The 15,248-nt window shown below is 41.8% G+C and overlaps 1 protein-coding gene across 1 annotated transcript in view; it reads right to left on the bottom strand.

Moving 5' to 3' along the window:
* The window catches only part of lrrc7 (leucine rich repeat containing 7), a 126,246-nt gene extending 111,729 nt beyond the window's left edge, over positions 1-14,517 (bottom strand). The window contains exon 1 of the mRNA XM_061779497.1: positions 14,273-14,517. The gene's annotated coding sequence lies outside the window, so the exon portion shown is untranslated. The remainder of the gene's footprint in view (positions 1-14,272) is intronic.
* Between the last annotated feature and the right edge of the window lie 731 nt (positions 14,518-15,248).

Genomic DNA, 15,248 nt, shown 5'->3' with positions numbered 1-15,248 from the left:
GCATATGATATATATTGTAAGTTTAACTTTTTGGAATTGAACTAAAAAAATAAATTCCGTTCAACAAAATTGGAATTGATTGAAATGCACCTGTATGATGGCTGACATTTTACATACTGTATGTTATAATCAATATGAACTGATATTACATGAATAACAATACCAATTTGAACAAAGTGACCTTGTGAAGTAATTCATCAACATATGACCTGTTATTTTATTCTGTTACTGTTGTCCAGATCCCCAATCATAAAATCTCCAGCTAAACAGAACTTTTTTTTTGTTCTTTAAAACACCACGTAACATGACGGTAATACAAAAATGCGTTATTGAGGCTTGTTTAAAAACTGTTCACTTCAGTCTCTTTCTACATTCATCTGTCTCACTCCTGCTCTCTTCATCCAATCCATCATAGCATTGTGGCAGTGAGGGGTGAATTAATAAAGGAATTAAAAATGGAACATACGTCCCTGAGGTCTGTCTTTCTGGGACGGTCACACAGAGAAAAGACCCAGCATTCGCGCACGCTCAAACACACAAATGTACATGCACACACACACACACACACACACGCTCACACAGTTGTACACAATAAAACAGAATATATAAAAAAACACACACACTTATTCACAAATGAATGGCCCACATGCCCAACAAGCCACTTTTCTTTTCATGTTAGTGGGGTGGTGGGAGGTAAAGCAAGAGGAAAACAATGTATACAGCCCATCATCAGCATGCGCCTATAGCTGGAGAGGAAAGGGGCCAAGAGACGAGGACACTGCAAGGAGGGAGGGAGGAGGAAGGGTAACAGCCACGTGACGAGCCCTCGCCCGGGGTAGTGAAATACTCGATGGTGGTCCTTTCTAGTTATTAGCTTGCGACAGTAGCAAAAGGAAAAGTATTATACTACCAAAAAGAATATAAAGAGCGGATTGCATATTATAAAATACACACACCTAGAATAACTGCAACAGGAGAAGGAGCTTTGCTGTGGTTCTCAGGGTGAAAATTTATAACGATCAGGGACATTAACACTGTATTACAATGTACTGTACTGTATTACAGTATCAATTATAATTACTATTAAAAAAATATCTGAGCTCGCATTTGGTGACATCAAATCCATCCGTTTTGTAAACATAGAATCGTTTTTGTCTTTTGGTCCTGAGCTTTCTCCAGGATAACCTTAAAATTCCTATTAAAGGAAATTTAATGGTATTTTATTCCTATTATGTCAGAAGTCATTTCAATATAACTCTTTAAGTGGAGCTCATTCAATAGTGGGTGAATGTGGATTTTATGTCGTGGCCTGTTAAGGAGATACCGACACCACATAGTGGCAGAGTCGTGAGAACATCTCTTCATGCCAAGAGAAGGGAGAAAACATTCCATCAAGTTTCAGTAGAGCATCAGATAATGATTTAGGACATATGCGGAATCTGGAAGAGGGATTACTTGATTTTCTCATTTTCTCTTGGAGCACGCATGTGTTACATCACAACAAGGTAGTGATAAAATCATGAAATTGTGCAATGTATGGGGAAATGTAAGGGAAGAAGGTGAAAGAGTGAAATCTTGAAGCAATGTAAAGAAGAAAGAAGAGTGTGTCTTGCAGAAGCCCAGGGGGTATCCTGTGTTCCCAGAATGCTTTGCTCTAACCTACTTTGGTATTTCTTTTTCTGTCTTTGTCTCTGCACTGCCCTGAGTGGGCTGGTGAGTGAGTTTTTGTGTAGTGTGCACTCTCTTATAACCAGTAAGAGGAATATACAAAAATCACAGAATGTACCAATATTCCTATAAACAACAAGAGAAGACAGAATGAAGCGACAAACTGGTGAATGTGGCCCTGCGTGAATGAGTACAACAGTAACAAATTTCTCTCTCTCTCGCGCTCTCTCTCTACATGTGTGTGTGTGTGTGTGTGTGTGTGTGTGTGTAAATACCTATTTGTGTGGGGTTATGCATGAGTTTCGTAGCGATGCAGGCTGAGTGGGCAGCCTGTCCAATCAGCACAGCAATATTCTGTTACCGTGGAAACTAATTAGCACAGAGAGGAGAGGAGTGGGAAGGAGAAATGCACTAACAAGTCTTATGAATGATAATCATCAAAGTGAACTGATAATGTGTTGATACCGTCCCAACCTTGTGTGTAGCTGTGGCTGTCGTAACCATAAGCAAAGTTACATTTACAGCGGTTTTAAATATGGAACACATTTACAGTCTGAATTGTTCACAAAAATACACAAATGATGTTTAAAGACAGTATTATTTCTTGCATATTGTATATTGGATATTACCATGAAGATGTGAATTGGGGGTGACATGATAAAATTTAAACAGCTCCCTTCCTTTTTTTGTTTTATTTTAATGCTATATAAAAGTCTATTGTCAAGAACTTTCTCTTTCAGTCAATTAATAAAGGTTTGCGCTGCTTTATGGATTCACTGGCAGAAACCTATCTAAAGGAAATACAGACATTTATGTGGTAATACAACCCCAATTCCAATGAAGTTGGGGTGTTGTGTTAAATGATTTGCAAATCATGTTCAACCCATATTTAATTGAATACACTACAAAGACAAGATATTTAATATTCAAACTGATAAACTTGATTGTTTTAGCAAATAATCATGAACTTAGAATTTTATGGTTGTATCACGTTCCAAAAAAAGCTGGGACAGGTGGCAAAAAAGACTGAGAAAGTCTCATCAAACAACTGTTTGGAACATCCCACAGGTGAACAGGCTAATTGGGAACAGGTGGGTGCCATGGTTGGGTATAAAAGGAGTTTCCCTGAATTGCTCAGTCCTTCACAAGCAAAGATGGGGCGAGGTTCATAGTGCGTGAGAAAATAGTCGAACAGTTTAAGGACAATGTTCCTCAACGTACAATTGCAAGGAATTTAGGGATTTCATCATCTACGGTCCATATCGTCATCAAAAAGTTCAGAGAGTCTGGAGAAATCACTGCATGTAAGCGGCAAGGCCGAAAACCAACATTGAATGCCCGTGACCTTCGTTCCCTCAGGTGGCAGTGCATCAAAAACCGACATCAATGTGTAAAGAATATCACCGCATGGGCTCTTGCTCATCAAGCAAGAATGGGAAAGAATTGCACCTACAAAGCTTCAACAATTAGTGTCCTCAGTTCCCAAACGTTTATTGAATGTTGTTAAATGAAAAGGTGATGTAACACAGTGGTAAACATGACCCTGTCCCAGCTTTTTTGGAATGTGTTGCAGCCATAAAATTCTAAATTCATGATAATTGGCTAAAACCAATAAGGTTTATCAGTTTGAATCATTAAATATATTGTCTTTGTAGTGTATTCAATTAAATATAGGTCAAACATGATTTGCAAATCATTGTATTCTCTTTTTATTTATGTTTAACACTATGTCCTAACTTCATTGGAATTGGGGTTGTACAAAAACATTTTCAGAGAGTTATTAGCTCATATAGCTGACTAGTGGAACCAAAATGTTAAAAGGTTTGTCAGTATATAGGCTTTATTTAGGCAAATGAAAGTGCAAATTTATATCAACAGAGCTGCTCTGTTAGAAAGTAACATTAAAGTATCATTATCAAGTCACATTATCAACACTTCATAGAACCAAAGCGGACATCATACACAGTGTGAAAATCATCAACAACTTTAAAGGTCTGAAGAGCCAGTCAGAGGGTGCTCGCTCCTGTGGATCCCTATCAGTGTGTGTGTGCGTGTGTGTGCATGTCCACAGGCATCCTGTGTGTGGGTGGACAGTGTGTGATCAGAGTTGTCTTGTAGAACAGAACATATCTGCATATTCATAATCAAGTATCAACTAATGCAAGAATCACACATTTGAACATTTATCATGACCATGAGCTATAGAAACGACTAAAAGACAGCAATGGCACACAATGCCAGACACTCCAATGGGCATGAAAGAAAACAAGAAGAAGAGGAACATCATGACTGACTAGAGTCAAAGAGAAAGAGAATCTGTAACAGAGGAGAAACTGTGTGGGATGAATCTCTCTGTGCTATGGAAACATACAAGCTGCACAGGCAGATGCAAGAAATTCTGTAGCGGGAAAACAGAATAAGAAAATAGTTCAATCAGACAACTTACCAAAACCAAGTTAATTGAACCCCTCAAATATGTTCGCTGATTCCCCCTCAACCTGCCTTTCCTTGCCGAAAAACTCAACTATTTGCTGGTTTTGGGCTCAGGCCAAAGCAATAAAATAAAAGTACTATTTTGGCACCAACTTGTGGCATCCAGGTGCCACGGAACTACGTTGAAGTGAATTGAGGAGCCCTAAATTTAACAGAAGTAGTGCTTTGCCGCCATCTTGGTGCCAAGGAACTATATTGAACTGAATTGAGGAGCCCTAATTTTAACAGAGGTAGTGCTTTGCCACCATCTTGTGGCATCTTGGTGCCAAGGAACTATGTTGAAGTGAATTGAGGAGCCCTAATTTCAACAGAAGTAGTGCTTTGTCATAATCTTGTGACATCTGTAGGCAATAATAAACCTTTTGGGGGTAGTTGGGGGGGGGGGGGGGGGGGGCGGTACGGGCGTCAATTACTCGCGGATTTTTGCTTTTTGCGTTGAGGCTCGGTCCCTACACTGCATTCAGGTGTAGTATTAAATACTTTCTTTTGATTCCATTTAGGATGGTGTTAGATCTCCAATATTTTTAACCTTGATATTTCTGCTGGAAATAATGGCAATTCATCCATTCCAGAATCAAACTGTTACCTTAATGAAACCTCAATTAACTACACTGAAAATATTTAAAGTTACATTGACATTCTTAACTGTTATACAATTTCCAAGTTAAACATTGTAATAAAACTAAGTCAAAACAAAAATACCCTCCTTCAATGAACTTTGAAAGACATCCTGTATAAAAAGGTTGAAAAACAGTTACCTGCTGTATAATTAAATTTCAAAATAATAAAAAATTTAATCCCCCTTGATTCTGCTGCTGCAGACGCTGTGGGGAAGTGCACAAGAAGATACTGTAAGTGAGTTTCTTTACATTAAAACTAAACCAAGCATTATTTTGCACTTTAAATTCCATTTTATTTTTACTGTTTTTGACACTTTAATCATATATTATGCACACTGAGCAGCCAGGCTAATAAATCAGTACATCTTTTACAAACTATATTATACAACTGCTGAAATAAGTATTTAAAACCTCACCATTTTTCCCACTAAATATATTTCCAAAGGTGCAATCACCAGATGTTGGGAGCAAGCCAACATCTCATCTGCTCTCATCTGACCAGACTACATTCTCCCAGTATTTAACTGGCTTGTCCAAATGTTGTTCAGCAAACTTTAAACGAGCTTTGACATGCAGCAATTTTTTTCAGCAATGGGGTCTTGCGTGGTAAGCGTGCATACAGGCCATGGCGGCAGAGTGCATTACTCACTGTTTTCCTTGGGACAACAGTACCTATTAATTTAATGTCTTTTTTAAGCTTTCCACAGGTGTTCATTGGCTCTTGGACAACTCTTCTGATTATTCTTTCCACTCCTCTGTCAGAAATCTTGCAAGAAGCACCTGATTGAGGCAAACTTATGGTGGTATAAATGTGCTTTCCACTTACGTATTATGGCCCCAACCATGCTCACTGGAACGTTCAGAAGCTTAGATATGCTCCTGTAACCAATGCCATCATTATTTTTTGCAACAATTAGTTTGCAATGACCTTGAGACAGCTCTCTGCTCTTACCCATCATGAGCTGTGTCTTGACTCACACCTTGGCAATGAGACCTTTTTGTAGGCCATCAATTAGGACTGAACCAAATGATATTCATTTGTACTGACAAGGGGCTAGATTGCTCTTATTGACAGATTTTAGGTGTTGTCTTGGCTTTCCATGCTTTTTTGCACCTCTCTTTCTTTATGTGTTCAATACTTTTTCCCTGTGTCATTTCACATTATTATAACTTAATTTCTGAGCTTATTTGTTCTACTTTCTTTGTAAATCTGGATTACTTGGGTTGTTCCCAACATCCGGTGAAATTTTCATACCTATAACACATTTGGAAATATATTTAGTGAGAAAAATGGTGACGTGTTAAATACTTCTTTCAGCCGCTTTATATTAAAGTATGCCACTTCTCTGCTCATGCTCCTGTCTCTGTGGCTGATTGTAACAGGTGGGGTGTTTGGACAGACAAAGAAATATATTCATATAACATCATGTTAACGAAGTTCATATGTTATTGTATGTGGAAAACATACCTTTAAAAAGTGCCGGAACATCTATGAAACCAGGGGCGATTCTAGGATCAAACGTTTAGTGTTCCTGAGCTCCCAGCCAGGCAAAATAAATTTCAGTGCTTTGCACATTTTAACACAATTTCATTCCCACATTTATGAAAGAGAAGCATAACAGTTTTTGGGAATGTCTGTGACTAAACCATCAAATTTGATAAAGGTTATTCAAAATGTTGAGCCACAACAAAAGAACTATGTATTGGATTTATAAAACAAACATATTGTAACACTACTAGGAGAACTACCGGTAATTTTAATGCAGCACGCACCTCTAAATACACATTGATTGTATGCCTTTTGTCTGGCGTAAACCAGCCCACTGTAGTGAGTACTAAAAATACCAAAAATGGAACGTCAGCTAACTCCCACCCAACAGCATAAACAGTGTGCTCTGGTTAAATGCAGCAAAAATGAGGAACGGTAATGATAACTAGTGTGTTGGTATTGAGTGGTATAAGTTATAAAATGTGACACAGCGGACACACCCACAGCATTTGAAAACAGAGAATATAGCTTTATTGGTTACCTTTATCAAGCCTCATTTTACTGTATATAATCGATGATATTTTAAATATACTGTATTTATAATATACATCCCCTCCTTGAGCTGTCACCTTGTCGTGGTGGAGGGGTTTGTGTGTCCCAGTGATCCTAGGAGCTAAGTTGTCTGGGGCTTTATGCCCCTGGCAGGGTCACCCATGACAAACAGGTCCTAGGTGAGGGACCAGAAAAAGCACAGCTCAAAGACCCCTAATGATGACGACAAACAATGGACTTCGTTTTCCCTTGCCCGGACGCGGGCCACCGGGGCCCCCCACTGGAGCCAGGCCTGGTGGTGGGGCTCGAAGGCGAGCGCCTGGTGGCCGGGCCTGCACCCATGGGGCCCGGCCGGGCACAGCCCGAAAGGGTAACGTGGGTCCCCCTTCCCATGGGCTCACCACCTGTGGGAGGGGCCATAGGGGTCGGGTGCAGTGTGAGCTGGGCGGTGGCCGAAGGCGGGGACCTTGGCGATCCGATCCCCGGCTACAGAAGCTGGCTCTAGGGACGTGGAATGTCACCTCTCTGGCAGGGAAGGAGCCCGAGCTGGTGTGTGAGGTCGAGAAGTTCCGACTCGATATAGTCGGACTCGCCTCCACACACACCTTGGGCTCTGGTACCAGTCCTCTCGAAAGGGGTTGGACTCTCTTCGTTGTGAGTCGGTGGGGAGAATACTTCGAAGACCTCCTCAATTCCACCGACACGCCTTCCCATGGGGAAGCAGAGTGTGGGTTCTCTGAGGCGGGCTCTCCTATCTCTGGGTTTGAGGTCACCGAGGTAGTTAAAAAGCTCCTCGGTGGCAGGGCCCCGGGGGTGGATGAGATTCGCCCGGAGTTCCTAAAGGCTCTGGATGTTGTGGGGCTGTCCTGGTTGACACGCCTCTGCAACATCGCGTGGACATCGGGGACAGTGCCTCTGGATTGGCAGACTGGGGTGGTGGTCCCCCTTTTTAAGAAGGGGGACCGGAGGGTTTGTTCCAACTACAGGGGGATCACACTGCTCAGGTAAGGTCTATTCAGGGGTGCTGGAGAAGAGGGTCCGTCGGGAAGTCGAATCTCAGATTCAGGAGGAGCAGTGTGGTTTTCGTCCTGGCCGTGGAACAGTGGACCAGCTCTACACCCTCGGCAGGGTCCTCGAGGGTGCATGGGAGTTCGCCCAACCAGTCTACATGTGTTTTGTGGACTTGGAGAAGGCGTTCGACTGTGTCCCTCGGGGAGTCCTGTGGAGAGTGCTTCGGGAGTATGGGGTACCGAACCCCCTGATACGGGCTGTTCGGTCCCTGTACGACCGGAGTCAGAGTTTGGTCCGCATATCCGGCAGTAAGTCGGACTCGTTCCCGGTGAGGGTTGGACTCCGCCAAGGCTGCCCTTTGTCGCCGATTCTGTTCATAACCTTTATGGACAGAATTTCTAGGCGCAGCCGAGGCGTAGAGGGGGTCCGGTTTGGTGGCCTCAGTATTGCATCTCTGCTTTTTGCAGATGATGTGGTTCTGTTGGCTTCATCAAGCCGTGACCTCCAACTCTCATTGGAGCAGTTCGCAGCCGAGTGTGAAGCGGCTGGGATGAGAATCAGCACCTCCAAATCTGAGACCATGGTCCTCAGTCGGGAAAGGGTGGCATGCCATCTCCAGGTCGGGGATGAGATCCTGCCCCAAGTGGAGGAATTCAAGTATCTTGGGGTCTTGTTCACGAGTGAGGGAAGAATGGAACGGGAGATCGACAGGCGGATCGGTGCAGCGTCTGCAGTGATGCGGACTTTGTATCGGTCCGTTGTGGTAAAGAAAGAGCTAAGCCGAAAGGCGAAGCTCTCAATTTACCGGTCGATCTTCGTTCCTACCCTCACCTATGGTCATGAGCTGTGGGTCGTGACCGAAAGAACAAGATCCCGGATACAAGCGGCCAAAATGAGTTTCCTCCGCAGGGTGTCCGGGCTCTCCCTTAGAGATAGGGTGAGAAGCTCGGTCATCCGGGAGGATCTCAGAGTAGAGCCGCTGCTCCTCCGCATTGAGAGGAGCCAGATGAGGTGGCTGGGGCATCTGATTCGGATGCCTACCGGACGCCTCCCTGGTGAGGTGTTCCGGGCATGTCCCACCGGGAGGAGACCCCGGGGACGACCCAGGACACGCTGGAGAGACTACATCCTTCGGCTGGCCTGGGAACGCCTCGGGATCCCCCCGGAAGAGCTGGATGAAGTGGCTGGGGAGAGGGAAGTCTGGGCATCCCTGCTGAAGCTACTGCCCCCGCGACCTGACCCGGATAAGCGGTAGAGAATGGATGGATGGATGGATAATATACATAAAATATATATAAAATTCTACAGTTATTTACTACTGTACATATCATACACTTTTAAGTGATTATATAGTAATTGAGTACAGTTTCTGGGGCATCATGGGATTTTGATTAACGTCACACAGAGAGTTACTTTATTTTGTAACAGAAGGCACGTGGCTCCATGCATCATGAAATGTTGAACAGTTACTGTAATGGAGATGTTAATCTTTAACCTTCATGAACAATCGGGATTAATTTAACATGAAAAAGGTGTGTTTATGTTACCCGTAGTTCACTGAGTATGCGTCTTATTTAACTCTCACATTAAATTTATGTCACACTTTGTTTTCATGAAACCCTGACTGTGGATTGTGTGTGATAGAGTGACATCCCGGTCACTTCAGCTGGATGCTAAGTGAAGCTAAGCTAAGCGTTACGTGGTGACCTATCAATTGCGTTAGATACAAGTACGAACTTCTTTGTGATTGCTCAATTTGGCCAAGTTCTTCTGTAAGCCAAAAGAGCTCCAGTTTTCCTCGTGTGACGCATCAGCACCACAATGAATAAAAACAATTTGAAAAAAGTAATATAGTAATTATCTGTTTATAGTGTGTGACGTCAACCAAAATATGTTAATACAATAAAGAGAATTATCATAAAAATTTATTGTGTAGAAATACTGAACACTAACAATGTGGCACCATTGCAGAAAAGCATTGTTGTATATGCTTCTATTATACACTGTACATGTGGATTTGGTAGTAGCAGTATGTTTCCATTGGAGGAAGCTCATTGTAGAGGTCAAAAGACAGGAGCCAATTGCTGCTTTCGCAAAGTGTCACCTGATTCATTTAAGGTAATCTAGTATTGAGCAAATAATGATTCACAGCTGGTGTATGAGTATGATATATCAAGTGGTGCATGACTCCAGAATCCAATTGAGACTATTCACCCCCCACTTTTTTAAGCTATTTTATACACTAACTTCAAGTTGACAGTAACTTACTGGGTTGCCAGTAAGTAGTTTTTTTTTCACTTTACATGGACTTTAACTCACAGTGCGTTATGGTACCCAACTGCGACAATGCAACTCAAACCTACAGTATGAACAACTTATAACATATGTTTTCCTTTTGTATTTGGTAAAGTAAAACTGGCCAACATCATTGAAATGACAGTATTTAAGAATATTGTAAATTAACTTTAAACCCAACTCGGTGACCTTCCCTGTCACTTCCACAAACACGTTTTATTCTTTTTCATCACTCACATTCTTCTGGGTCTATACATCAACCGTGCATCCTCAGAGGGAGTGAGTCGCCCCCACAAAAAAAAAAAAAAAGTAAAAACACACAAATAAGCCAAGAAAACTAAGCTTCCAAACAACTGGTTCTCAAAAGTGGTCCACTTTATAGAGCACTACCACACATTTTAAGGGGGTGGGGGTGGGGGGGGGGAACATTAGGAAATTACTCAACCAACACAGCTGGGTATATTTTGATATTCTGATTTATGCAACTGGCATGACAACATGGTCCACAGTACCAAGCAGCCAATAATTGGCAACATATTGTGATCTGCTCATGAAGTTGAAAAAGAAAGAAAGCTCATCCTCTCTCAGGCACAGGCTGAGTTAGGAAAATATAAGCAAACTCTAAAATTCATCACACTAAATTTTCACTGCTTATGCTCACATAAAGGCAGTAGTGCATGAATTATGTACTTTACGGATTTATTATTTGCAAAGCTCGAAGCATTATATTTTTTTCGAACTTCCAAATTATGTCACAACGTATGTACCAGTAAATGACCAAACCGAAAATGGTGGCTAAAAAAATGGTTGCCATTCATATGGCATGGGTTACCGAAGAGTAACGGTTCGAGATGCTAATCTGCATCCTTACTATCGGTGACGTACTGATGAGCCAGAAACAATATTTTAAACCCAGAAAAAAATATCAGGCTCTAGTGTTTCCAGTTGTCGCTCTTTATGTCTTCCGGTGTTTGCTCCCACTTCACATCCTTGCTGATTGCTCACTATTTCGTAATCCTACCAAGAATGATGCAACCAAACAGTAACTATACACAGACCCACACAAAATTGCATTTAAATCTGGAGTATTCAGAGTCAATGTACATTTGGTTTGATTGGATGACTAGATAGTACTAGCATAAGAAACACCTACAAAAAAAAATAATTAAAAATAAATAATACAAAATTAAAAAAAACAAAATGAATCAACAGATTAGACGAAATGGCAATGGTTCTGCTTCCTGCTTCATCTTAAAATATATTACATGCAGCATTAAGTTTCTGTAGGTTAAATGTGTGTTCTTCCACTAATTACTCTGAGTCACATATGCTGAAACTTTTAACAGTTTCTGCCCCAAAATTATTGTTGAGTATTGTTGGTATGTTGGCAGCATCAAGTTAGAGAAACATAACTTTTGCTACGCGATTGAGACTAAGAGCCTGCACCATATTAATTTCCGAAAAAAGCAGATACACAACACTGTACATTTGATGAGTACAAATAAGGCTTGAGTCTTCTTGAGATTTATTCACACTTCACACTAATTTGACAAAGCGGTTATTAGATTGTTCCATAACATCCCCAGTTTATGCAGCAGGTAAAAACATCACTCATCAGGAAAAAAAAATATCCTTTGTCAAACTTGGTGGAAGAAAGTGAAATCATGCTTATTTTTGTTTATGTTTCTCCCAGGCTTGTGCAGTCTTGAAGTGCAATTTACAGTAAATACAGATCAGGAACAGCATATGTATTTGTTAGCCAAAAAAGTTGCGGTCATAATACAAAACAGCTGGATGACTGAACGTATGAACTGAGCACTAGCAAAACTCTTCACTGTCAAAATATTGAAATAAACATCCGATCACTTTTGTTTTAGAACAGTGCAAAAGGAGATGTCCGCACTGGCCCAATATCATCATAGACCTCGAAAGTAGGTGATCAGTGGTTACCATGGTAATACAAAGGCAGTGTAGCATGACTGTATGGTATATATGGGCCCTATTTTCGTAACAGGCGGCGCAACTGTGCGCCAGGGGCAGGTCAGACCAGTGTTGGTAATTTCGTAGACCGGCGCAGCCCGGCAGATTCGAAATTGGGCGGGTTGCGCCACCGTCGGTGTGTGGCGAGTGCCACCCATATCACCCATATCAAAAACTGCCACAAGGACATATCGTCACTGCCAGGACGCCCAGCTTGGTGCAGACTGTTTTGCCAAATTGCCAAACACGCAATGAGCCTTGACCTTGCACAAAAATCAGAATCCACTAGCATATGTGCCCTGCACCAGATGTGTTGACTGCAAAAATAGAGCCCTATAAGTTGGTAGTAACTGTTGTAGTTTTGTCTGAAAATCTTTTTTTCCCCATCCTTCAAAATTGACCTCCTACGGAGCTGTGGACGTCCAGCCACATGGATAAGAACTTGGAATCTGGCCCCAAACCCTTCAAACATTCCTATAACTGATGTGCTTTATATGCATTTTAAAATGTTTTTAATTAAATTTCCTTCAGCCTTCAGATTTATTTATCATTTGATGGACAATGGTACTGCTACAAATAGATAAATATCATAAAGGGCACAACATGGATTTATACAAAACTAACAGAGAATTTTGTTGACATTGTGGATAAAGATATTATTGCGCTCATGACCTCCCTACCATCCCCACCATGAGCCAGGAAGTATCGTGCTCACAAACACAAATGTCTTTCACAAATGCTGACTGTCCAACCTTACAGAGGGTTCTGGTTAGAGCATTGACAAGACTGGAAATCAGAGTGGTTTGTGTTTGTGTTTGAATTAGGTCAGTCCATGATCATCATCATCTATAATACATTGTAGGGAAAAGCATAACGCATGCCTTATTGAATAAAATACATTTGGGTTTTTTTCACCACAAAGCAGATGGCGGTGGCGTCTTCTTCTTACTTCTTTTTATTATTTATTCTTTTTATTTCCTGACTTGTGACATCAATAGCCGTGTCATATTTTGGTTGGCTTTGTTTGTCTATCAATGTATTAGTTATTATTGTCGGTTTTACACAACTTTTGATGGTTAAAACAGGCACTGTCATCAAAAAACTGCTCCGTTAACATACCTCCTGAAAATGAATACCATACATGTGGAATGTTGTGGGCTCAAATATGACTCACAGTTTGATCGCTTTAGCCCTCTTCTATGCCACTGCTCACTGAAGCAGAAAAGAAGCCCAGATATATGCAGTAAACAGATCTGTGAAGATATGTTGTTTCCTCCTCTGCTGACAGGCAGTAGCTCTACAGAGACTTCAACACACAACTCTGAGAGTGACTGAAAAGCCGTAAAGTACCTGATGAAGTTCTTAACAAACGCAGCACTAAGATCAATCTTGACTTACGCAATAAAGACTCAAAGAAATGACTTTGTGGGACTAGCACACCTGATCCCAAAGTCGAGTGTCCTCAGATGGTAGAGAATAGGACTCCCACTGGGAGAAGCAGTTAAGCAGAAAGTCCCTGATGGTGCAAAACTGAGTCTTTAGGGTATGGCGGAAGCAGCTGTCGTCTTACCCGGGGTCACTTGCGGTTTTAGGGAAGCCTGGTAGCATGCATGCTACGTGCACTTCAAATTAGATGCAGAACTAGTGCAATTCGTTACAGTGCAAATTAAGAAAAAATCTGATGACACCAATGGAGTCTTGATGCAGACTTTGGTAGATGAGCACCTCATATGGTCTGTCCTAATGTATCATGCACAATAAAAAAATACAAAATAACACTACAGACACATACTGTAGCAGAGACATCCATACAGCAGTGAATCAAAAAGGACACACAAGTGTTGCATATTTATGTTAAGCTCCCTGATGGAGATGAAGCATTATGTAATTGATACTCCTCCTCCTCTTATGCAGATAGTTGACAAGCCTTGACATCAACCCCTAAAATATGGATCAAATGTAGTTTGTCTGGCTCACAGCTTTTCTTTTAGCCTTTATAATAGTAATACTGTAAAAAGGATTTCAAAACCCACACACCAGAGAACCTTTTCTTCACTCCCACATATGCATAAAATGAAAAACAGTCATAGCCTGTCCCAGTAAGTCATAGCACTGCCGTGAACAGTTCAACAAAAAAGGCAAAGCAGACAGAACCAACTCTCACCAACAAATCTTCCTTCTGTTTTTCCTCAGCCGGCTTTTTCCAGGGCTCCTGCATTCATCTCCTCCGACAAGTAAAGCAGGAAAACATGGAAGAGTTTAAATAATAAGCATCCTTCTTCGTCCAGTCTTTTCTTCCTTGCTTCCAGATTTCTTCCCAGTCTCTGGAGGAAAGCGTGAGCATCAGTGATACACTGCTGCGCGCTCCGCTGCAGGAGACTGAACGTCAATCACACGGGTAACCTTGGGAACCGCCAGGCCCGCCCCTAGCTTGTCCTGATTGGTTGCCCAGTGGGGGACCAGGAGTCACAAGTCCAAATGGATCCACAGATGGATAGTGAAAACTGTGATGGGATCATGTGCAGAGCCAAACAAACAGTGGCGAATTGCAGTACTTGTGAATTCTCCGTCTCTGCCTCTCTCCTCTCGGACTTCAGAGCCTTTATCTTATAGTTGCCTAGCAACAGATAGGCATGTGAAGGTATACCGCGAGAGCAGAGGAGATGTGGGAGAGAGAGGAAGGAGTTCAAGTCCTTAACTCTCTTTCAGTAGAGGTGTGTTGAATATTTTAGTTCTCTGCAGCAGCTTGTGTTGAGCACATCCTCAACAGTTCATGTAATAGTAGCACTGCAAGTGACAGTATAAAAGAGGTATCCAGTTTACAATGCAGTATATTATAACTGCTCAAAAACTGAAGGGGACACTTCATCAACTCCAAATCAACCATAGCCTACCTGACCTCGATAGAAACCTGTCCAATTATGGAGTTGCTGTTGCATAAAAGAACAGACATTTGGCTTTTGTTAAGGAATGTTTTTGCAGGTGTTGGTCATAGATTATTTCCCCCTCCTCATCCTTTCCAGGACAGCACATCCATCGGTGCCGTGGCCAGAAGGTTTGCTGGTTCTCCCAGCACAGTTTTAGGAGCATTGAAGAAATACCAGGAGAGACCCGGAGAGGTGTAGGTGGGCCTTTGAAGG

This window comes from Phyllopteryx taeniolatus, chromosome 7 (assembly GCF_024500385.1).
Source record: "Phyllopteryx taeniolatus isolate TA_2022b chromosome 7, UOR_Ptae_1.2, whole genome shotgun sequence".
NCBI classification, from domain to species: Eukaryota; Metazoa; Chordata; class Actinopteri; order Syngnathiformes; family Syngnathidae; genus Phyllopteryx; species Phyllopteryx taeniolatus.
Note: the sequence above shows the minus strand (reverse complement) of the source record. Positions and strands in the feature narration are given on the sequence as shown.